Source organism: Ascaphus truei, chromosome 2, assembly GCF_040206685.1.
Source record: "Ascaphus truei isolate aAscTru1 chromosome 2, aAscTru1.hap1, whole genome shotgun sequence".
NCBI classification, from domain to species: Eukaryota; Metazoa; Chordata; class Amphibia; order Anura; family Ascaphidae; genus Ascaphus; species Ascaphus truei.
In genome coordinates, this window is record NC_134484.1 from 422,473,065 (window position 1) to 422,497,701 (window position 24,637).

Sequence of the window (24,637 nt, forward strand, 5' to 3'; positions counted from 1 at the left end):
AGATATTTCGGGATTGTTGACAGCTAGAAATAAAGATTTATGAATCCCTATGTTAAAAAGAAATACGCAGGATACAAATAGTTTGTGCGACCAAATGTTAGTAAGGCGAAGTGCCACAGGGATTGATTATGTTAAATCGCTGCTTCAGTTTTCAAAGAGGTGGTACATTAAAATACACCCAAGGTTTCTAGTAATTGTACATGTATTATTACATTTTGAAAGTGTAATAGGATTTTTTATGAATATATCTTGGAGTCAGACAAGGAGGTGTGCTAACATTGTTCCAACGAAGCTAAAATTAAACATTTTCCAGACATTGCTCCAAAAACGTAGGGCTGATAATGCAGTGCTATTACCATAGGGTGCCAAAGATTTTTGGAGGCATTGTAACCTAATACTAAAATGGAAACTGAAGTGCGTCACAACATTTGGAGGATATGGAAAGACGGCAGGATATTAGTAGAAAAGTAGTAGGTGGTAGTTTTTTTTATTACTTAAATCTGTAAGTTTCTAAAATTGAAATATTAATTATACACAATTTGCAGCCAACTTATTGTACTCAGTGAGATATTCATATGAATTTGATATGCAGGGGAAAGATGATGGAAACATTCGTTTTTCCAAATAGACATTTTACTCTGTAATATTAATTACTATTATCACAGGGATAAATTACTCTAAATTCTATGAAATCACTGGAGAATTAAATATTGTGGATCCAGCGTTGAATTGGTTATAAACCTGCATCATCCCACCCTGAAAAACCTGCAATAAGAATTTCAGTTCTTGTTAAGGGTGTAAGGACCATGTAGGACGTTACTAAGATATCAGATATGTGATATGTGGGCAAAATAGTCAAGAGCCTTAAGGGGAATTAGGAAATACACTGTACAATCTAAAGGGAAGCTTGCAGAGTTATTTAAGTGGGCAGAGTTATAGCAGTGGGCAATAAATTGAATGCTTTTTTCAGATTCCTTATCTAAATAAGACTCTTAGGTAAAGGAATAGTATGGATGTGAGAGCTATTGACTGTTATGTAGACATGTATTGTACTGTGCATGCAATGTGTTTGTACTTTTTATTTTGGGGATCAGAGTGTAGTTTCTTGACATTGTGGCAGATTTTAATTTTAATTAGTCGAAATCTAAAGTTTACACCAACATAGAGAATGAGTTAAGTTGGTAATTTGCAGATGCATAAACTTATTGAAATTCTGCATATTCTGTTCTTATGCTGCAGACTGAGGTTTGCAGTAATTACAAGACAATAAATTAAATAGCAAAGTTTAGAACCCGAAGGAGAGTGGGAAAACTGTTTTGGATTTGGCAGGATTAGAAGAAATATACCAACAGCAAGATAAATGGGCATGGTCAGAAACAGCAGGTGAGAACATGATTGTATGAGAATAATTGTGTGCAGGGTCTATAGATAGGTGGGAAAGACTGTAGAAACATTGGGCCTCATTCTAGTAGCTGTGATGAGTTTGCTGCTATCTCGCAAGGTTTGACATGTTCTGAATGGATTGAAATTTGAGTTATATAATTGATAGAAAAATGCCCAAACCGTTTGGCGTAGCAGCAAACTAATCTGGGATTTTTTCTAAGTTCTCCCGCCTGCAATTTTATCGCAATCTGCGCTGCACAGGGAAAACCAACTCTCCCTGCACAGCTCTTGCAGGCAATCGCAGTGTTTTTATTCAAATTTGAATACTAGTGTGCGGGAGCAGAGAGTCTGCGGAGCAGAACCGCCTTCATTTCAGGTCCGGGGACCCCTGCTTCCCGAGATACAGGCCCCGGTATGAGGTGCCTGTATCTCCTATGCTAATATCCCCCCAATAGCCCTGCTTTGTCAGTCATTACCTTTATAGTGTATATACTTATCTTTAGCTGGTGGTTTTTACACTGACCCCATGGGCTACTAGCCTGTCACTATTTCAGGGATCTAGTTACAGGGTATAGGGAAGTACCAGGGGACTACGGTCTCCCTGGGAACGGGCCTGTAGAAGGGGTTTAGACCCCGAAATGTGCGTTGCCCCTCTTGCCCTGGACTTTTTATTCCCCCTATTCCCTCTCCTCCCCCTTTTTTTTCCTTTGCCTTCCCTTCTTCCCTTCCCTGTCACTTTCCCTGTTCCAGTATATTTGGACCTCTCTGGCTATTATTAGCTTTTGTTGCGCATCTCATCATTAAATGACTTTTTGGCAGATCCATTTGCTTTTGCCCCCTTTTTTCCATTCTCTGCGTGCCGGGAACAATTATTGAATTTGTACGTCGGGTATGTTTGATGTCACTTCTAGGTGACGTCGGCTTATCGGAGAGGCGTGGGAGTGTGGAGGTCAGAGCGCTTAGGAAGACTGTAGTCGTGGTCAGCATAGCGCTTTGACAAATTAAACATTACTATATGTTACAATATAACTTAGTACCTAGCATAGAGACCTTGTTATTCTACTGGCGCCTCGGAAGTCAGAGCGTTTAGGGAGACTGCAGTCGTGGGCAGCACAACACTCTGACATATCAGACATCACTGTCCTGGAACAGGATTGTATATTCTCTGTGTATTTTTTCTGCTCTCAGGCTGCCATCTCTCCCCAGGGAAAGTTGCATGTTTTCCCCTGTTCTAAGCAGTCAGTGCTGCTGTGTAAATTGCAAAATCGTTGTTACATATCACCTTTTCCACAACCACTAGTCAGTTGCCCTGGCAACCTTCCAATACTCATAGTTGAGATTGGTTTAGCCCTCTCCCCCTGCCCTTCTCTGTATATTGTTATGCCCCATGGCTTGTTCCTGTCTGCAAAGGAAAGTGTTCCCTCTCTTTTCAACTGCAGCCAAAGTGACACATCTTCCACTGCTCCCTTAGAAAAGGATTCCTTTTTACCTGCCCCTCAGAGAAGCACTTCCCCTGATACCAACCCCAATTAGGATACCTCTCCTCACAAGAGACATTTCCTACCACAAACTACATGCAAGTACTTTTATATTTCTGTTAACCCCACTCAATAAAGTTGAAGAAAATAGAATGACTGTGTGTGCTTTAAAAAGGGGAGGAGTTTATGCTACATGGATCTTCTCACTTGCCACAAGTGAGCCTGGATCAGGAATAATCACTATATACTACTATTTTACTTCTAGATAGAAAAATCTATCAGCAAATGGAATAGTGGCTTCACTGCTCTCCTGGTGCATCAACAGCTACCTGCCATAGTGGGCACTTTGTGCTAAATTCCTGAGTGCCATATAGACAGTCACCTAACCAATCAGAAACAATATATCTGCTTGGTGGTGGGAGGTTTAGGCACTAGGCACCTACCCACTATTTGGGGGGAAGACTTATTGGAGTGACCTTTGGCATCAGCTTCATGAACTTATGTCCAGTGCAGCTCCATTATATCACCTCTGCTAATAGCAGTGATATGATACATAAGGGCTAACTATTCTGCTAAATATACATCTATCTCCACCAAGGAGCGTTTCGTGTTTCAACAAGTATCATTTATCAGTGTAATTATAGTTGTACTATATTCCCAAAAATATAATTTTTATATTTCTACCAATAAAGTTTATTTTATACAGTCTAGGGAGTCTCTTAGTGCAGCGCAAAGGGATTCTTTCTTTCTAAGTCCATACAGTATATTTTGTTCCCTGCGAGCACCACCCTTAATCTTTGTTTGGGATTTCATTTAACACACGCTAGTGCCCTCCTAGGCATTGAGCAGGGTTACACCACACCCTAAAATGCATACACCTGTATACTTGTGTAGCCATGTATCCCCTTGGCTACTAATCTGCCCTGCCTAACACATAAGCCCTAGTACCAGTGCAGGCAGTGTTAGGGTTAAATCTACGCCCTGCTGTAGTAAGCAGTTTCTTTGAGTGACAGGGGGGTGGCCCGAGGCCTAGGTGCCGCCCACATGGGGCTGAAACCTGAAGCCCCACCCCTGGTAACAGTTAGGAGTGGGCAGTGTGGAATTGATAGTTGGGAGTTTTCAGTTACTCAGTGCTACACTCTTCCCTCGAGGGAGTGGGTTGTTGTTCTATCCCCTCCCGCAAGGGAGTGGGAGCTGTTACCCCTTACTCCACCAGGGAGTAGGGGAGCAAATGATAGACCTTTGGGGCCTCAAGCCCTGGGTGTTGATTCCAGGGAGCAGAGGAAATGCATGGTTGATTGTATATGGCTATACTCAATAAAGCAAAATGTACTTAAATGACTTGCCTAGGCGCCACAGTTCCCTAATAAATGCACAGTGTTGTGATAAAATTCAAACAATAAATATAATAAAAATAAATAGTGTTACCCAACAGGATACTTCTCAAACCTTCCAGGGAAATATGCTTTGATTTCCCACAGGTACAGTCGTAGTTGGTTGTGGAAAGTGAGCGACCCCGTCAGGAATATAACATGTAAATAAAAAACATATAAAGCAATAATTGTGCAGTATTGTAATTATTTTTTGGCTTGTTCAAGAATCTTGGCTCTTAGGGAGAACCTACTTACAGCAACATAGAAGAAAATTCGCATTTGTCTGACTCTGTCAGGTAGTGAAGAAATGATGAGGTTTCTTTAAGGTGTACTTATATCCCCACTTGGTCTTGACACATATGGATTAGCTCAGAGTTGGTAAGATTCAAATTCCCATAAGGTATATGTGGACAAAGAGCAGAGAAACAGACCGATGGTGTAGGTTGTAGAACAGGATTTTATAAATAGCAAGGTAAAGGACATGTACTCACACTCTGTACATATATATAATGCACATAAGGGTATCTTTAGCGCTAGATGCGCCCGCTGTCGCTTCTCCCCGTCCTCCTCTATCCCCAGTCCTGCCGCCGGCAATGGCGTCTGACGTCACGTCCCTCTGAACGGCTGATCGTATCCAAAGGAGGTAGGCTGTGACGCGCTGGGAGAGGAACCGCGGGTGAATTCAAGCGGCTGGAGTCTGGAGTCTTCTCTTCAAAGCAGCTGCATGTACAGAGTGTGAGTACATGTCCTTTACCTTGCTATTTATAAAATCCTGTTCTACAACCTACACCATCGGTCTGTTTCTCTGCTCTTTGTCCACATATACCTTATGGGAATTTGAATCTTACCAACTCTGAGCTAATCCATATGTGTCAAGACCAAGTGGGGATATAAGTACACCTTAAAGAAACCTCATCATTTCTTCACTACCTGACAGAGTCAGACAAATGCGAATTTTCTTCTATGTTGCTGTAAGTAGGTTCTCCCTAAGAGCCAAGATTCTTGAACAAGCCAAAAAATAATTACAATACTGCACAATTATTGCTTTATATGTTTTTTATTTACATGTTATATTCCTGACGGGGTCGCTCACTTTCCACAACCAACTACGACTATACTCAATAAAGGTCAGTTGCTGTTTTATACTCCTGCCCGTGACAGCAGTTTATCAGGGGGAGTGCAAGATGGTTTTCCTGCAGGAACTGCATACAGCTCTGCTGGGGCCTGCGGGGAATGGAGGTGCTGCACCCAGAAAGAGCAGAGAATATCCTGAAAGCCTGTCCTGTCTTCCCCGCTACCATCAGCGGACACTCAGCAATCCTGTAAGCCTCACAGGTACAGCACAGGGAGAGTACAGGTAACAGTGAAATCTCCCTTGGGGTGGGGGAACACCTGTTACACTACAATAGCGTGATTTTATTAAAAATGCGAGTTTGAGCTTTTCGCCAGCTCCCGCACGATGTGTTTTGCCAGCAGCGAGAAATCGCGAGAACATGCCTTCCCCGTACAATTTAACCAACTCATCGGGGCTTTCTAAATAGCCACCTAGCAATATTTAGCAATAGCTGCTCAAAATCCTCGATGAGTTGGTTATCAAAGCTACTAGAATGAGGCCCATAGAGATTACGGGAGAAAAAAAAGAAAGACTGAAATGTACTGTGGGTAAAGGAGGAAATGTGGTGAAAGTAATAGAAAAGGGGACATGCAATGGCAAAGTCACAAAAGCAGTACACGGGAGGATGTTGTGAAAAGGGAGTGCAAAATCAGGTTGGAAAGTGGAGGGAAAAGAAAGCATGTGCATTTATTAATATGAACATTTACATGGGCAAATACTGTAAAATATGGACTATATATAGAAAGCAGTTCTAAGCCATATAAAAACCTTACATTGCAATCAGGCAGTATTGCAGCCCCATTTCTAATAATGTCATAATCCTTTTATGACATTTCTGGATAATTTCTAAAGAAAAAGGTTGCTGGAGATCAGTTAACCAGAGTTCTCCCTCCCCCCAAAAAATTGCTTTTGGTGTATTTACAAATAGGTTTAAATACCTTCCTGATATTGTGTTCTTTTCAGCTGTCCTACTTGATGACAAACCTTGAGATCCGTTAAAAGATATCACACTACTTACTCCTTCTTGCTACATTTTTTCAGCTGGCATTTTAGGGTGCCGGATGTGGGTAACTGCAAAGGCAATTGGAAAATCTCCCAGACCATAAAAAAGTTGTACATGGGAGGTCAAGTCTACACAGGTCTCATAAGAGTTAAACAGGAATTAAAATAATGTGTGAATATTAAACGTTTTGTACAACACCTAGGGGCCTATGCTATAGGCGTTCATAAGCCACTTATCGAGCACTTGTTGGCCAAAATGCCTACTGCTATTCAGTAAGCCTTGATAAGTGGGCGATTAAAGAATGAATCGACAAAATTTTGAGCCTTCAAAAAAAAAAAAATCGCCAGTGATAAGCCTTTTATCGGCAGGTTCTGAATCTCGTGCAATTCTAATTGCCTCGGTTTGTTTATCGATGCTAATCGCGGCTCTAGAATGGCAACTTTCTCCCAACATCCTCACAGCAGGAAAAGTTGACGTGAGGCTGCTGAGAGGCGGTGCTTTTTTTTCCTGCATCGGATTGATGCCGGGAGTCTTCGGAGCTGATACCCATTAATATCAGCACGGGAGACCCGCGGCATAAATCCCATGCAATAAAAAGGCTTTTATAGTCAATTTCATTACCTTAGCGGTTAACCCCAATGAAGGGGTTAACCCCTCCCGCTACCCACCAAGGGCCAAATACCCCCTTCACCCACCCCGCTACCCACAATAAACACTAATACCCACCTCCTCTACCCCATATTATTGATACCAGAGGCCGCGGGTGTCTGGAGGTCCTCAGGTGGTCCCCGCGGGTGTCTGTGGGCCCTTAGGTGGTCCCCAAAGGTGTCCGTGGGTCCACAGGTGGTCCCCGCGGGTGTCTGTGGGCCCTCGAGTTGTCCCTGTGGGTCTCCGCTGGCCTGCGGTGCCAATCCTGTGGCCAAATTATTTTTCCAATACATTGAAATAACTACATCCCAGCCCCCCCAACACATACAGTACAGTAATGGGCAACATAACTATTATCCAGATATGGATAATAGCTCATTTGCCCATTATAAAATTAAATATTAGCCAGCCAGCATTAATAAAGTAAATACACCTTTCTACTTACCCCTGCCATCATGAAGGGCATCCTCATCAGCATACTCCAGGTCCATGTCCACCGATACCAGCAAGAATACATGAAAAAATACAATCTAATGGCCCCCAACCCCTTAATCACCTTAGCGGTTAATAACCACTATAGATATTGAGGTGTTAACCCCCACCCCCCACTACCCACCTGGGAGACCTAACCACCCACCCCGGGACCACTATACCCACCCTATACCCATTGATTGACTTAGTGGTACATCATAACCTTATAATATGGGCATGATAAGCCACTGTAGCAGCCAATGGTCATCCTAATCAAAAAGCATGAAGGTCAAAAATACACAATGATAAAAGATATACACAAGCACCTAAACACCCCAACAATGAAAGAACTAAAAACCATAATAGTAAGCCACATCAATAACATTTATCTATCTCCAAAACAGCACAATAATAAAAATCTGTTATTCAAAAACATAAGAATACAATTCAATAAACACCTAGCCAAGCAAATATTCAAGAAATAAAACCACTAGCCAAACAAGCAATTCAATACATAAAAGCACTAGCCAACAAATCAATCAATCAATCAATCAATCAATCAATCAATCAATCAATCAATTAATTAATTTGGAGAAGGAGCAACTCAGTGAGTAAAGACACTGACTCTGGCACTGAGTTTGAAGCAGAAGAACCTGGTTCAATGCCCGGTGTCGGCTCCTTATGACCTTGGGCAAGTCACTTTATCTCCCTGTACCTCAGGCACCTAAAACATAGATTGTAAGCTCTATGGGGCAGGGACTGTATCTGCAAAACTGTCTCTGTAAAGCGCACGTAAAACTAGCAGCACTAAACAATAACAAACAATTATGTGAGAAGGAGTGACCCAGGGAGTAAAGAAACTGACTAGCACAGAGTTTGAAGCAGCGGAACCTGGTTCAATTCCTGGTGTTGGCTCCTTGTGACCTTGGGTAAGTCACTTTATCTCCCTGTGCCTCGGACATCAAAAACATAGATTGTAAGCTCCACGGGGCAGGGACATGTGTCTGCAAAAATGTCTCTGTTAAGCACTCCATAAAACTAGCAGTGCTATACGAAACATGTTATTATTAATTTAAACCACTAGCCAACAAATCAATTAATTAATAAAAACACTAGCCAACACATCAATTAAAACCAGTACCCAACAAAATAAATAATTAAAAATGCTAAACAATCGGAAAATGAAATAAAAACAAGCCATACAAATTGCAAACAATTTAAGCCAAACAATAAACAGAAAAAGAAAAAAACAACAATCAATAGGAAAAAAAGCATTTGCCAAAAAATGCGTTGGCTGTCACTGAATGTACTGTCCACGTTTAGGGTACAGATAAATAATCAGTCAATGGGCAGTCACAAATATAAAAAGAAAAAATACAATTAAAAAAAACCTGTAAAAATACAATTACATACATTCAATATTTTTCTTTCATTACCTTTTACCTAGCATTAACCCTCCGAATCCCGGCGTTTCTGCAAGCTCTCGTACCGCGACATCATCAAAATCAATCGAACGCCATCCACCTTGATGATCCGGAAAAGGTAACACAATTCTTCTTTCTTTTATCTTCTATCACCTTCTTCTATTTTCTTCTGTCATTATTTCTTTCATTTTTTTTAATCTTCTATCTTCTTTCTTCATCTGTCAATCCAACCCCATGGTAAATCCCAATGGATGTTGTCTTGTCATCTTCTTCCTGTTAAATGAGGCATCCAGGCCTTATATAGGGCCTGTGACATCATATTTTCAGGTCAGATAGAACAGCTCTAATCTGATTGGACGCTGTATCATGTGCCTGCCTCTTTTTTTTTAGGATGTGACGTCATCTCCTCGGGTGGTACGTCACATGCTTAAAACCACATGGCTATATCACATGGTATTACAGAAAATGGGATTGAAGACAATCCCTTGGTTGCTGTACCATGTGTTATGTTACATTAGTTCAAAAGGATGTGACGTCAATTTAAGGGATGATGGCTCTCTCTGAGCTGCTCGCTCTGCAGGTGAAAGAAATCGCAGCTTAAAGAAATCGCCGGGTAAGACCTTTACAGAGAGGCGATCATCACGCCACTGGCTACTCGTCCGTTTTGGGAATTTTGCTATCACAGGTAATCGATGCTTTCTGAATACGTGATATACACAATAAAAGGAATGGGAGTCTCACACCCCCTAGTGGCGCTTCTCAGTGCAGGCCAAAGTAATAATAATGTCAATATGTTCATTCTTAACCGCAAACAGCCATCAGCGTGACCAATAAAGTTAATACTTTCCCACGTAGCCAAATGATCGTGCGAAATGCGTCGGAGTGGCTCTCTTGGCTGTCGGGTGTCAATTAAGCCTTTGCACTTGAGTGATTTGTTCCTGGTCTGATTCCTTTCCGCGTAGAAGTTGCACCACATCATCTCTTTGGATCTTCTGAATACATAATAGCAATGCTCAAAAAAATGGCGATTTAAATGGCCCGGTGATTTTTTATATGAAGGCTACTAGTTTAGGCCTCCTAGTCGTTTAAATTATAACTCTTCTAACCTGCGTAGAAATTCCGATAATGTTTCCCCTCCTGTTGATTCATCCCCCTGAATTGTAAGTAGAGCTCTTCACCACTTTTGGTAGCTCCGAATTTACTTTCTACGGTGTGCAGGTATGTGCCAGTGAATACAGCTTCTCAAAGTGCCCTAACTATAGCCAACGTGAGCCCTTTGAGGCTTTCCGCAATCTGGGCTCTCTTGTCCTGCTCTGACCCTTCCCATTCTTGCACCATCTGTGTGGCCTGCTCTATCAAGTTCTCAAAATCGTCCTCTCCAGGTGGGGTAGACCTTACATCTGAACAGGTCTGTAACTGCCGGTAGTAGCTGTCTCCCTGGCGGGATTGCATGGACTTTTCCACTAATTCCCTTACGGCTGTAATGAGCACCGTGGGTGAGGTAGAGGTGGTTTCCATGGAGGACGTAGAGACAGCGGGGTACATCTCATCGTGAAGCTCTTCCATGGTGGCTCCCTCCTTAGCTAAGAACTCTCGGACCTGGTTTATGATTTACGGGATTGCTGGGGCCAACATCAGGGTCATAACCAATAGTGATATCCCATATTTGATTGTCCCTCCCCGCTATGCTGTTAGGTATATGAGTGGCCTCAATGTCTTCATCACACATATGCAGTACAAATGCAGTCTGAGTACTATAACACAACATCTTTCCCTTTATTTGGGCCACTTCTAGTACCCCATTACTGGTCGAATAATTGACCATATCTGGGACCATTAGAATTAACGCTTTATTACAGTCCAGGCAATCCCACATGCACTGCTCACTTAAAATGGCCACACTCATGGTGAGGAAATGTCGACTACATTCCAGAGGGTGCGGCACAGAGTGAATATTCTAGTGGATTCTAAGCCTTTCCCAGGAAAAATCGACTACTGGGTACAATTTAACCATGCCCTTGTCTGACCATTTATACATATATACAGGGGCAGGTATGGTGTGTATCACACCAATTACAAAAATCTCAGCAGTGACTCCAATGTAACCCCTCTAATTTACGTGAGACTAACACTTACTGTTGAGGTGGGGGCCTGAGGCCTCCTTCCCTATACATTACCCATAGGTCAGACAAAGGGAGGTAGACTACAGTAATGTTGCTACTGTAGTACAACAGTATTTATAAAGAAATCAGCGATAGATACTCTGGTACCATATTATGCTCAACAGAAGGATAATTTAATGCATTCACATTACACTGGAACATAACACTCCCCACTAAGCTCTAGGCAGGTGTGTGTCAATGTATTTTCCTGGGTATAAAGGCCTGTGTAATGGTGTTGGCACACCATTGGAGCTCTTAGTTACTGTATTAGTGTGGCAGGCCTGTACTTGCAATTGCTTCTGTACCCCTTTACTTGGCTTCTGGTGAGGATCCCCTCCTTTGCGCCACCTGTCTCCTGATACTATGCAGATGTCTCTCTGCTAGGTTTCTGCTCTCACGATCGGCCTGCAAGGCTCCCTTTAGCCAGCGTCTGCTACCTCATGTGGATCATGGCCTTGCTCTTAACCGGTCAGTCATGAGATCCCTTAGGATTCAACAGCTCTGCCCCTGCATGCTCTCTCAGGGACTCTTAAAACCTCCTCTCTTAGTCTCGTCTCTCCAGAGTCCAATCTCAATGGCTGAGGCCCTGTACATCCCAAGTCGCATCTTCTTGCACTAGAAGTGGCTCCCTGATGCAGCACAGCATGCTGGGAGTTGTAGATTCATATTGCAGGCAGGGGGCAGTGTATGTGTGTCAGCTGCATACTTCTTTCCAGGGGTTATAATAACATTCAAAATAAATGATGACCTGCACATAATCTTAATATTGTTGTATCAAAGCTTGAAAAAGTATTTATATTTTGCCAAGCTCAGAATACACAAAACACAATGTTTCAGGGTTGAAGTGACCCTTTTGTAAGTTCTGTATGCAATGGAACGTATTCCTTGAAATGCGTAAGGTTGCATAGCTACTAGTATTTTCCACCACCACTGTGTATACTTCTGTCTCATGTCTCACTTATTGTATTCCTGTTCCCATCCTTGCTGCTAAAGTAAGTATTCTGACATTAACCCTGCATTGGTCTCGATACATATTGTCATCCCTCAACTCTTATGCAACCGTGCATGAATAAACAAATATGTTATGCCATTTTCCCCATATGTAAAGCAGATGTGGACTGAATTGTTGCCTTGACTACATTAGGCTCTCGTTGTCATGTACCTACACATATCGTGCTTCTGTTTCATCTTCACCTCCAACATGTTCAGTGTTTAAAAAAAAAAAAAAAAACTCAAGTGTTTTCCACATGTGTAAACACTGTTCAAAGTAAAACAAATATATTTCCTTAACATTCCAGGACATAATTGAAACATGCAGTAATTATTCCAATATGGTATTCACAAAAGACTTTTAAAATTAATTGACAGAAACAGCTACAATTAGTCAGCAAAAAACATTTGAACAGATGTCATTCATGCACAACTTTTCTGTGTTTCTTGGACACCAAAAATATATTAGTGGAAAGCTATCCAGAAAATAGAACTTGTTCTGTTCTGGACATAACTTGAACGCACTACCCTTCTATACAATGTAGTTACTGACATCATTTAATACATTTTAAATTGCATACCCACTTTTACTAGCAAAAAAATTTTTTTTTCAAGAAATATATGCAAGCTAAAATTACATTTTTGTATGAATAGGAGTGATAAAGAAGAATCAGGAGCATAACATTCATGGAGAAATTGGAGATCCCGATTAACTTAACATTCGAAAAGCTGTGATTCTTTGTACTCTTCCAATCCTCCAATAACTTGGAGTCTCTCCTCCTGCATCTCACTATGCCCTCCCTATGCCTTTTTCTGTTTACTGTTTCCTCACTCCTTTGCGAATGTCTCTGTTCTCTCCATCTTCCCCACTCCCCACTGCACCATTACTTATACACCTCTCTCCCAGCAACTTCTTTACCCCCCAATAAAAAGCACCCCCACAAATCCTCTATTCATACCCTCTAGCTACTCCTTCCTGCTGCTGGGGATCTCCCCTAAGCCTGAAGCCAGACATACACACCTGATTTCACCCATTCCTCCCTGCCATCTCTTCCCTGTAAAGTGTGTTAACCCTTAACTTATTTGACTAACCTTAAAACTTGCTCCACAAATCAAGCATCCCAATAGGCTGCACTCATGGTTACTGTCCCACACTCAGTCACTCCTACCACCCATTGTGACCAAGCACTGCCATCTACAGCACTTATTCCCTCACCTACTGTCTCTGTAAGTTCCCCATTAAAACTCTTAGATTGTAAGCTCTTCAGGGCAGGGATTTCCTTTCCTATTGTCTGATTTTGCTGCACTTACTGTATTATTATAATTCCCTGTACTGTATTCTTTGTGAAGCGCTGAGTAAACTTTTGGCGCTATATAAATAAAGACATACAATACAATGGTTTTTTTTGTTTGCCTTCCTCTGGATCAATAAGTAGTATAGATATAGGATAAAGTATCTGTTGTCTAAATTTAGCATAGGTTGAACTTGATGGACGTACATCTTTTTTCAAAGTCTACTATGTAAGTATGTTACAATACAATTAATGTGGTAGTGGATCACCACTCCAAATTATATGGGGCACGGTGCTCAAAAACCAGCCCTGTGCAATACTTTCCCTGAATGAATGCCCTGGGCAATACTTTCTGTACTGTGGACATGCTCAAAAAAAGATGGGAAGACAGTAAGAGGAAGGTAAAAAAAACTGTCTGATCAATCTGCCAAAACAAGCGCACAGGAGGACGACTACCATCAGAGCTACAACTCAAGGCTTAGGACATGGTCGGGCAGATGGCGCTGAGCCGCACTGAGGCAGCGGACTTACCCCCGGCACCCTTTATGAGGGCGGATTTAGGAGGCGCTTCCGCAGGCGTGCAGAGGTGGAGGAGACAGATCAATTTAAGTTTTGCCGCTGAGGGGAGCGGAGGGCCGGTCATGTGAGCTCCGTGACGTCACTGGCCCGCCCCCAGACACGCCCTCGGATGGTGTGCGCACTAAGGCCAAGGAAAGCACCTGCTTTCCCTCAGCCTCCGCTTTCCCTTAGCCTCCGCGCGCCTCCGCTCAGCTGCAGTCTCTATGGACTCAGCCTTACCCTCTGAGCACAAATGTATCGAGAATAAGATGTGATGCAAGGGTATATAAACTATCTTTATTCGCAGATCACATCCTGTTGACCATTTCCAAGCCATTAATATCATTACCAAATTTCTTCAGTGAGCTGTCTATTTCTGGCCAGTTACCGGGTTATAAAAGTTCATACCAATAAGTCCGAAGCATTGAATATGAATTTATTCAGACACACTCTGAAGGTTATTCAGCTGAATTTTGACTTTCACTCGAGAGAAAGGACAAATAAATATCTAGGGGCACAGTTAAAAAAAAATAATGATCACACATTATATAAAGCCAATTTGCCCACTTTCATCATTAAGATTTTAATCAAATGTTTAGAGTCGATGTATAACATAGGTCATGGACTACAGCATCACAGCAAGAAGACTACTCAGTGTGTAGTCGCCCACAGGTTTTTTTTTTTTTTTTTTTCAACTTAAGTTTTATTAGAAGGTCACATGTACATCAGGCATTGCATACATTGTTATCCATCACAAAATCAGAACAAAATCCAGTGTCCATGTATTCTAGCTATGCACAAGACAGACTGGGGGGGGACATACAGACAAACTAACATCTCTAAGCTACGCGTAGGGTAAACAGGGGGGGTGGGGAGGGGGGAGGGAATTATCTTCTACCGTGGTTCCGCTGCGTGCCTTATCACCTTCAGCCAATCTCTTACAGGGGGTGGCTGGGATCCCACCGGTTCCATCTGCGCCCCCCTCGTGGGGCTCTCTATGTCTCCCATCTGTCTCTTATTTTTAGTGTCATTATGTCAGGTTTTTATAGTTGGGGGGCATGGTCAGTGCTGATTGGCCACAAATGAAACAAAGCTAGTATGCACCAGTGAGCTGCAGAGCCTGAAGTGGAGCGTGCTGCCAATTGCGCTCACTGAAAGTCGCTGCTGCCTCTGAAGACTGAAACTACAGGTTTATGTCCCGAGGAATCTGACAATATAACTACACAATACAGTATATTGTATTTGGAAGTTTTAACCTCCAACTTGATTGAGGAGTTTGTACACCATGAAATCTCAGGGATTGCAAATGGAATGTGAAATGAACGGCTTCCACTAAAACAAATGCTCTATTTAGGACATTCCATTTCACATTGGAGAACCTGCATGAAGGGTTAGCTTGTGCATATTACAATTAATCAGTTTAATTCATTTTTTGGTGCAGCATATCAGCACATTTAATTTAAGTAAAGTTAACGAAAGGTGTCCATGGTAGCTTCACAAATGACACTCTAAAAAATAAATGTTAGTACTTGTAGTTTATATCAATTATTACAAATGCATGTTACCACCCCCCCCCCCTTTCAGGGGTACCTAAAGTAATCATGGACAGGTCCTCTGGCCAATGGCTGAAAACTCAGTTAGGGATGTATGTGATTGGGTATCAGGAAAGATGATGTACTGGAGAAGGAGCCAAGAGAGAGACGATGCAGGGTGTGAGTTAAGAGCGACTGCAGACAGGGAGCTGTCAGGACTAGGAGTTCCTGCCCCCAGCGGAGCCTAGGCAAGACATAGTACCCATTATAGCATATATATAGTGCATTGTGCTAACTCTCTTTATGGCCTCGTCCAGAGTGGCGTTGAGTGGGCGGGCGCGCTGACACTGGCCGCGATGAAACACATTGCGGTAATGTGTGTGTCCAGCGTGAGCAAGCGCCTGTGCCCGCTCGGGGCTTAGAGCAATCAAATTTGAATTTGCCGCTCGCAAGCGCGTCACATGAGCGGTTCACCCAATGAGGGCGTGGCTGCGTCCCCAGACGGGTGAGCGCCTAGCCGGCCACAAATCGCCTGGCTGAGCAAGGCGCAGCGCACAAGCGCCAGCGTGTCCATTTTCTGCCTGGCCGCAGCCTTACCTAGAAGTAGTGATATAATTTAACCACTGACGGTGACACTGCATAATACATCAAACTTAATGCACGTACTGAAGAGTCTGAAATAAGAAACTTACTTGGAATTATGGTTTATTGCTTTACAGCCACAGATAGTTTTTTTTACATAAAATAATATAGTAATTTGTGCTATTGTAGACATAACTTAATTGTATTCTCTTTGTATGTTGGCTCTACTTTCCCAGCATCCGTTTGGTTGAGATATAAATTGTATCCTAGCTGATTAGATAAGTGGTTCTGCTTTATTTCCATAATGTCAGTTTTAGAGATACTAGTCCTCATGGATTGCCAACAGGTCAGGTTTTAAGGATATCCCTGCTTATCTAAGGAATATTGTTAAAACTGACCTGAAGTTGCCCACTACTGTACTCAATGCTTCTTTTAACGCATTGCTCTTTTTGTTATTATTTAAAACTGGTTTAGCCACTTTTCTCTTTCCCTTGCTTTACCGGTTGTAAGTATTGTAAGTATTGGTTTACACACAATACTGTTTGCACATGTTTGCATTTATTTTCCCAGTTGTAAATCTATATGCACCCAAATCTTGAGCTATGTTGCATGCTCTAATGAAACAGATACTAGAAATATTTCATTTTATAAATTGTGTGTTGAATTCCCACCTCACTTGCACAATAGGAAATTGTGGAAAGAACGTGACCTGATCGGATTTTGTTTTTCATGAATGTGCCATTGAGTAATGCTTCATGTAACATGTTGAAAGCACCATTTAATTTATAGCTAGTTGAAGAGAAATCATTTTATTGAAACTGAATTTGTGGAACAACCTTTTTTTTTGCAAGTGGTATTTTTTTTCAAAGCTTTACAACTTAAATGAAAGTCTGTACAGTATGTAAAACTTGGTGCTATAAATGTCACACATATATATAAAACACTTTGAACATTTACATTTTGCGCACAGCCCATTCCTAAGATAATGGATCAGTGTTTAGATTTCTCTCCTGCCTTATACTGTAACTACTTTATTGAAGAACATGTCAGCATTAAAAATTGATTTTATGTTAAACATGACTTTGTTAATGCCAAACTTTTCTTAAGCTATTTGCTTCCTGCAATACGTTACTGACCAAGATGCTGAGAACTGCAGAAAATAGCAATATTTTTTTATTTTGGTGATGTGAGGTTTTCTTTCAACACATTTCTTTTTTTTTTTACAGGTAAAATTAAAAAAAGTTGAAGCAGATATAAATGAGCACCATTGTTTCCTTCACACTGTTTAATAGATTTGGTTTTAAAACAGACTCACTGTATTTCTTACTGTATTAATCTTTGGAGTGCTAAAAACCTCATTTGTTTTTCAAAACATGGGGCCAAATGAAGGGTTTCTTAAGGTGATAGCTCATGGCGTAAAAAGTGCACTTGCAACTTGAAATTTGAAGAGTAACCAGTACCACGTACAGTAATTCTGACCATTAAACAAAAATAGACGGGTTTTGTTAAATTGCACCTTGAAAAACTCACCATAGATTTACAATTGAATGTACACTGTGTAAAATAAAAATCCGGAATAGTTTCCTTTCATTTAATGAACATACCGAGGAACAAAACAATATGAATATAGGACAGTACACAAGATAGCATACCATAACATATATATACAGGTAAACCCCGTTATAACGCGGTCCTCGGGGTCCACCCCGAGACCACCGCGTTAATAACGGGGTTGCGCTAATTTAAAAAAAAAAATGGCCGCCGCGTGCCTGTTCGGGAGTGAGTGAGGAGGGAAGGAAGGAAGGAAGAGGTGTCCGGAAGCCCTACATGCGGGCCACATGCCTCCTCCCTCTCCCTCCCAGCCCCCTCCCTCTCCCTCCCAGCCCCTTCCCGTGAGAGGGAGGCCCGGGGAACAGAAGAAAAAAAACTGCCGGAAGTCATCAGCTCCGGCGCGAGAGGGAGGCCCGGGGAACAGGTGATCAGCCGCCTCGACCCCTGCAGCACCAACCCCCCCAGCACCATCACCACCCTCCCCCTCGCAGGACCGGGCCCTCTCGCCCCGCCGCATCGCAGGGTCGTCCTGCCACTCCGCCGCATCGCAGGGTCGTCCTGCCACTCCGCCGCATCGCAGGGCCCCGCCACCCCCCCACCCCCCAATGACGTCCCACACCCCGGGCCGTACCGCCAACCTACTCCCACCTACCTGCCCCCCCGCGCTGCACCGGGCCATTCCACCAGCCCCCGCAGCATCGGGGGCCCCCGCAGCCATCACCCCCCTCCACCGCAGCACCACCCCCAGCGGCACGCAGCGCCCCCCCCCCCCTGTAGCCACATGCCTCACCAATCATCCCCAAGGTAAGGCTGATTTATGTGTGTGTGTGTGGTGTGTGCGGTGTGAGCAATGAGCAGTGTGTCAGTGTAAGCAATGAGCAGTGTGTCAGTGTGTGCAGTGTGAGCAATGAGCAGTGTGTGTGCAGTGTGCAGTGTGTGTGCAGTGTGTGTGCAATGTGAGCAATGTGCAGTGTGTCAGTGTGTGCAATGAGCAGTGTGTGTCAGTGTGAGCAGTGTGTGCGCAGTGTGCAGTGTGAGCAATGAGCAGTGTGTCAGTGTGAGCAATGAGCAGTGTGTCAGTGTGTGCAGTGTGAGCAATGAGCAGTGTGCAGTGTGTGTGCAGTGTGTGTGCAGTGTGTGTGCAATGTGAGCAATGTGCAGTGTGTGCAGTGTGAGCAATGAGCAGTGTGAGCAATGAGCAGTGTGTGTGCAGTGTGTGCAGTGTGAGCAATGAGCAGTGTGAGTGCAGTGTGTGCAGTGTGTGTGCAATGTGAGCAATGTGCAGTGTGTCAGTGTGTGCAATGAGCAGTGTGTGTCAGTGTGAGCAGTGTGTGCGCAGTGTGCAGTGTGAGCAATGAGCAGTGTGTCAGTGTGAGCAATGAGCAGTGTGTCAGTGTGTGCAGTGTGAGCAATGAGCAGTGTGCAGTGTGTGTGCAGTGTGGGTGCAGTGTGTGTGCAGTGTGTGTGCAGTGTGTGTGCAATGTGAGCAATGTGCAGTGTGTGCAGTGTGAGCAATGAGCAGTGTGAGCAATGAGCAGTGTGTGTGCAGTGTGTGCAGTGTGTGCAGTGTGAGCAATGAGCAGTGTGAGTGCAGTGTGTGCAGTGTGCAAAAAATTTTTTAAACGGGAGCCACGGGAAAACCGCGTTATAACCGAATCGCGGTATAGCGAGGCGCGTTATAACGGGGTTTACCTGTATATATTTTGTGTCTGAGAATGTAGTTCATTAAAACCATCACTGTGTCAGTCAACTTACAGGAAAACAACATGTGTACAACTCATAGGAGAGAGGATATTGTTTTTCAAATACATTTTTGCTAACATTGCTGTTCGTAGGGTAGCACTGAAGTATCTGCTTTGCCAGATGTGTTAATTTATATTGAAAAATAAGATGAGTAAATGTAGCACATAGTTAAAGCTTTACATTGCAAATCGTTTAAATTGTATGTCTTGTATTGTACAGGCATACCCCGCTTTAAGGACACTCACTTTAAGTACACTCGCGAGTAAGTACATGTCGCTCAATAGGCAAACAGCAGCTCACGCATGCGCCTGTCAGCACGTCCTGAACAGCAAAACCGGCTCCCTACCTGTACTGAAGCTGTGCGCAAGCGGGGAGACTATAGAGCCTGTTACACATGTCTTATTTACATCAGTTATGCACGTATATGATGATTGCAGTACAGTACAGTACATGCATCGATAAGTGGGGAAAAGGTAGTGCTTCACTTTAAGTACATTTTCACTTTACATACATGCTCCGGTCCCATTGCCTACGTTAATGCGGGGTATGCCTGTATTGTATGTCTTTATTTATATAGCGCCAAAAGTGTACTCAGCGCTTTACAAAGAATACAGTACAGGGAATTATAATTATACAATAAGTGCAGCAAAATCAGGCAATAGGAAAGGAAATCCCTGCCCCGAAGAGCTTATAATCTAAGAGGTTTAATGGGAAACTTACAGAGACAGTAGGTGAGGGAGTAAGTGCTGTAAATGGCAGTGCTTGGTCACAATGGGTGGTAGGAGTGACTGAGTGTGGGACAATAGCCATGAGTGCAGCCTATTGGGATACTTGATTTGTGGGGTGAGATTTAAGGCTGGTCAGTATTAAATGAAAAGGTTAACACCATTTACAGGGGAAGAGATGGCAGGGACGCATGAGTGAGATCAGGTGTGTATGTCTGACTTCATTTAAATGGTCTAAATGTATTCAAAGCTGATGTTGCAATCCGATGATCTAAAAATCTGTATTAATACTAAATAGATTGCTGCAGTCTTTAAGTGAAGCACTCACAACTGTGATAATTTCAAGTCGATAAACATTTAGATTACAGTATCTGTGTAATTAATGGGGAAATGATTTTCTGTAACTGTGGTGGGGCAATAAAGTATTATGTTTAGTTTGAAATTATTCAACATACTAACTAACTAATCTACTGTGAACTCAAAGAATGTGGCAGATTTTCTATAGAATGTCAAAAGAGTGTAGGAACTCACACTTATCTGCCATACAGATGCAGCAGCCGTTATTTTAAGAAATATCTGGGTACATCCCGCGTTGCGTCGTGTGATGGACCCGAGATAGTCAGTTTCAGACTAATGGCCCGCCGGAGTAACACAGCAGGGGTCCCTGCTGTGTGAATCCTACCGGGGTCTGCCTGCCTGTAATAGACGTGCAGTAAGAGACAGGTTGAATCAGTCACTCTTACTGTGTGCCTCTCACAGTAAGGTCACTGTATTGGTTAGATCAGGGGTGCGCAAACTATTTGAGCTGTGCCCCCCATGCCGGCTGCCCTACATGCTCGCGCCCACCTTACCTCTTTTGCCGGCGTCAAATGACGCTGCGGGGTCATGTGACATGACCCCCCCGCGGCGTCACTTGACCCCGAAGCGCCATTTGCCGCCACGTTGCTATGGCGATGCGCCAACACCAAGCCTCTGAATCCTAGTAAGTGAAGTTGCAGAGGTCTCACGACATCCCCTGGAATTTAATTTAAATGCCTTGGGGAAGAGTGCGGGGCCTCTGCAACTACCCGTGCCCCTCCCCCCAGAAAAATCCTCCCCGTGCCCCCCCCCCCAAGTTTGCGCACCCCTGGGTTAGATATTTGCAATAAAAATATATACCAAGTGGATATTGTATTGTTTTCAGGAAATTTATGGGCCCCCATGTATCAGTGGACTTGTGCGACCCCCTAACTCTCTTACACCCCCACCACTCCCCTTCCCTCCCTTACATCCTCACCTCTCTCTCTCTTACACTCCTACCTCTCCCCCTCACACTCAATAACCCCCCTCGCATCCTCAAATTCAATAACCCACCCTTCCTCACATTCAAAAACCCTCCCATCCTCACATTCAATAACCCTGCACTCAATAAAAACTCAATAACTACTGTAGCACACACGCACTTTTTACCATGGGGTGATGGCCTCCGGTGCCACACCGATCCCGCCGGCAGATGCGGATTTTGGGCCAACTTTTGGCCAGAATCTACGTCCGGCACGCATGAATGTGGGGGTGAGATTAAGGCATGCAGTGAAGGCGAGATAGCTGGTGCCCGGCCCGGTAGCCGGACACAGATTTTGGGGCCAAGCTCTGGCTGAGCTCAACTTCCAGCACCAGTCAGGCCCTTGCAGTCCCCGGACCTGAGAAAGTTGTCCCAGCTCTCCCTCCCTGTTGGCTGCCCTGTGTGTCTCTGTCACTCTGTGTGTGTCTATGTTAATATGTGTGTGCCTTTGTCACTGTGTATTAGTTTGTGCCGACCTGACAATATATGTGTATTTTTTAATCATTTTACTTTGTCCCAGATAATTGTGCACTCAATGGACTTTGAATAAGACTAAGGGGTACAAAGCCCCGAAGCAGACTTTTCTACCATATTCAGCTTAAAACTCCTATTGACTTGAATGGGAGATTTTGCCGATGGCACTGCAGTTGGCTCACCTCTAGAGATGGGTTAACCTCTCTGAATTTGATCCGCAGATTGTTTTACCTAAATCCGTTCTGCACACCAAAATCCATCTGCGGATTGAAGGGGAGTGGGAGGGAAGGGGAAGGAGGGTGAGATGGGGGAGGAGGAAGGGGAAGACTTCAAGAAAAAAGTAATATCATTAAAATGAACTGAGGGATATGAGTTACTGAGGCCAGGTGAGATTAAATAAAACACAGGTCTTCTGACACAAATATATTAAAACAAGGTGAAGCACAGCAAATAAAGCAGATGTAGAGAGCAAGTAATATAACAAAGTGACCTGGTGACTTGAGTTAGTTCTTCTAATCTTATAAAAGGATAAAGACAGTGGGCCATATTTATTAAGCAGTGTTCTACCATAAGGTGCAGCAATACATTACAGCCTGTTCAAATAAATGGACTGTAAGGTGTCTCATGGCAGAAAACTGCTTATTAGATATGGTTCTCTATCCAGAAGAGGGTAAAGTGCTTTCTACAAGTATGAGCCCTCAGTGAGACGTAGAGCTCAAGCATGCTGTGACAGTGGTGCTATGCTAGCTGTCAGCTGGTTTAGCGTACACTGCTAGAGCTGCTGTCCGGAATAACAGAGGTTGTGGGTTCTAGTCCTGTTGTTGGGTCAGACACCACTACATCATTGCAGCCACTAGGTGGCCAAGGCCTCAATTATACTTGCCCTGTCTGTGCTCGTGTGCAACATTGTGACGTCACGTGTGCGCCAAACCTGCACTGCAGGCTGAAGGCAACAGGGAGGCGTAGCAGAGGCATGGCCATGACGTCACATGAGCGGTTCGCCCTCATTGGCTGAATTGCTCACGTGACGTGGCCGTTGAGCTGATATATAAATTTCAGAAGCCTGCTCAAAATTTGCGCGTACTATGTGCGCGCTCAATTGAATAGTGTTGGCTCAATAAATGAATTTGGATATTCTAAATCCGTTCTGCCCTGTGTTCCTTTTATCATCTACCCAGGACTGATTACAGGCTTTCGTTCAAGCACTGGAGCACCGGTAACTGTATCACTTTTTGTCCATATTTTGAGGTGTGCAGCATTTATCTCACTTGTCCGTGCTCAATTGAAACCATTCATTAGTTTTGGCGGCACACAGCATCATGCGCGCGAGCGCTGCAATTATAATCACGACCTTAGGCTTGTCAACTCAATATAGGCCTCATGGAAATCTTTTTAGGAAGTGGGGAATGTGACTAATTTAAATATACATTGTATAGCCATTAGTATATCTCCCACGGTACCTCAGGTGTGGTCCTTTTCCAGCACAAGCATCTCTCCCTAATTCACTTGGAGGGAAGTTTGAGGGATATACATACAAGTGAAGATACTACTAAAATAGAATTCACCATCCTCCTCCCTTCCATCTCTACTTACCACAATCTTTTAACTACAGTATATTTTTTGTCATGGAATTGTTTTCCAGGGGATTTTGATCAGGATTGAAATGTTAGAAGATATTTGAACTATTACAGTTCTGTATTTGTGACACAACAGTTCAGAGACACCTTAATAGCCCAACATTTCTTGAGATCCTCTGGTCCTAGGTGTACCAGCACTAGTGACTTTACAGCAGCAAATAAGGAGTCAAGTCTGGCCCTTAAAGAGATAAGTGTATGTAGCGGTCATGTAAAATGCCTACAGTCATCTCTCCTGCTGGCAGCAAGGCCTGGTAAGTGTGGGCATGCCAGCAGTAATCATGGAGGTTTTCCCTCACAGAATGTGGGGATCTGTCCTGCGCTTCTGTGTGCAGAGTGGCAAACTGGGATATGTCAGACACTGGGGCAGTGCATGAGGGAGCTCCGCTTGGCCACAGGATTGACCGGTGCAGGGGGCTGTTGGTTACTTACCACACCTGCATCTCCGGTCTGGGGCCTGCTCTCCTCGGCTGCTCCTGCGTGCCACCGTCAGAAGGAAGTCAGGATACAATGGCGGATTTCGGCGCAACTGCGCATGTCTGACTCAGAAAGGCTGCTAGGATACTTCAAAGAACTTTATTGATCCAACACACAAGGGCTAACACCGCATTCTCCCCCTCAACGCGTTTCACCCTTAGGAATAGGGCTTCGTCTTGGAGACGCTCCAAGACGAAGCCCTATTCCTAAGGGTGAAACGCGTTGAGGGGGAGAATGCGGTGTTAGCCCTTGTGTGTTGGATCAATAAAGTTCTTTGAAGTATCCCAGCAGCCTTTCTGAGTCAGACATGCGCAGTTGCGCCGAAATCCGCCATTGTATCCAGGTTTTTCCTCACACCATGGTGGGGTGCCCTGTGTATGGATGGGACTGGTCACATGCTCTGACTCCATGGTTAGTGATGTCAGAGGTGTGTCAGCCTCAGAAGTTACATAAGGCACAGCACGGTGACTAACAGTTAGTTCAAGGCGAGTACAGTTGCTGGGAAGTTCTTGCAAGGTTCAGGAAGGAGTTCAAGTTCTGCAGAGTGTTAGTTATGTTGTAGTAACTCCATGGGAGACTGTGTCCAGGGACCTGGCACAGGGCAGTGATTCCTGCAGGAATAGTGAATCCCTGACTTAGGTGACATACCTATCAAAGGGGAGCACGGGCGAGATGACCGGCTAAATACACCCCATTGTGGAG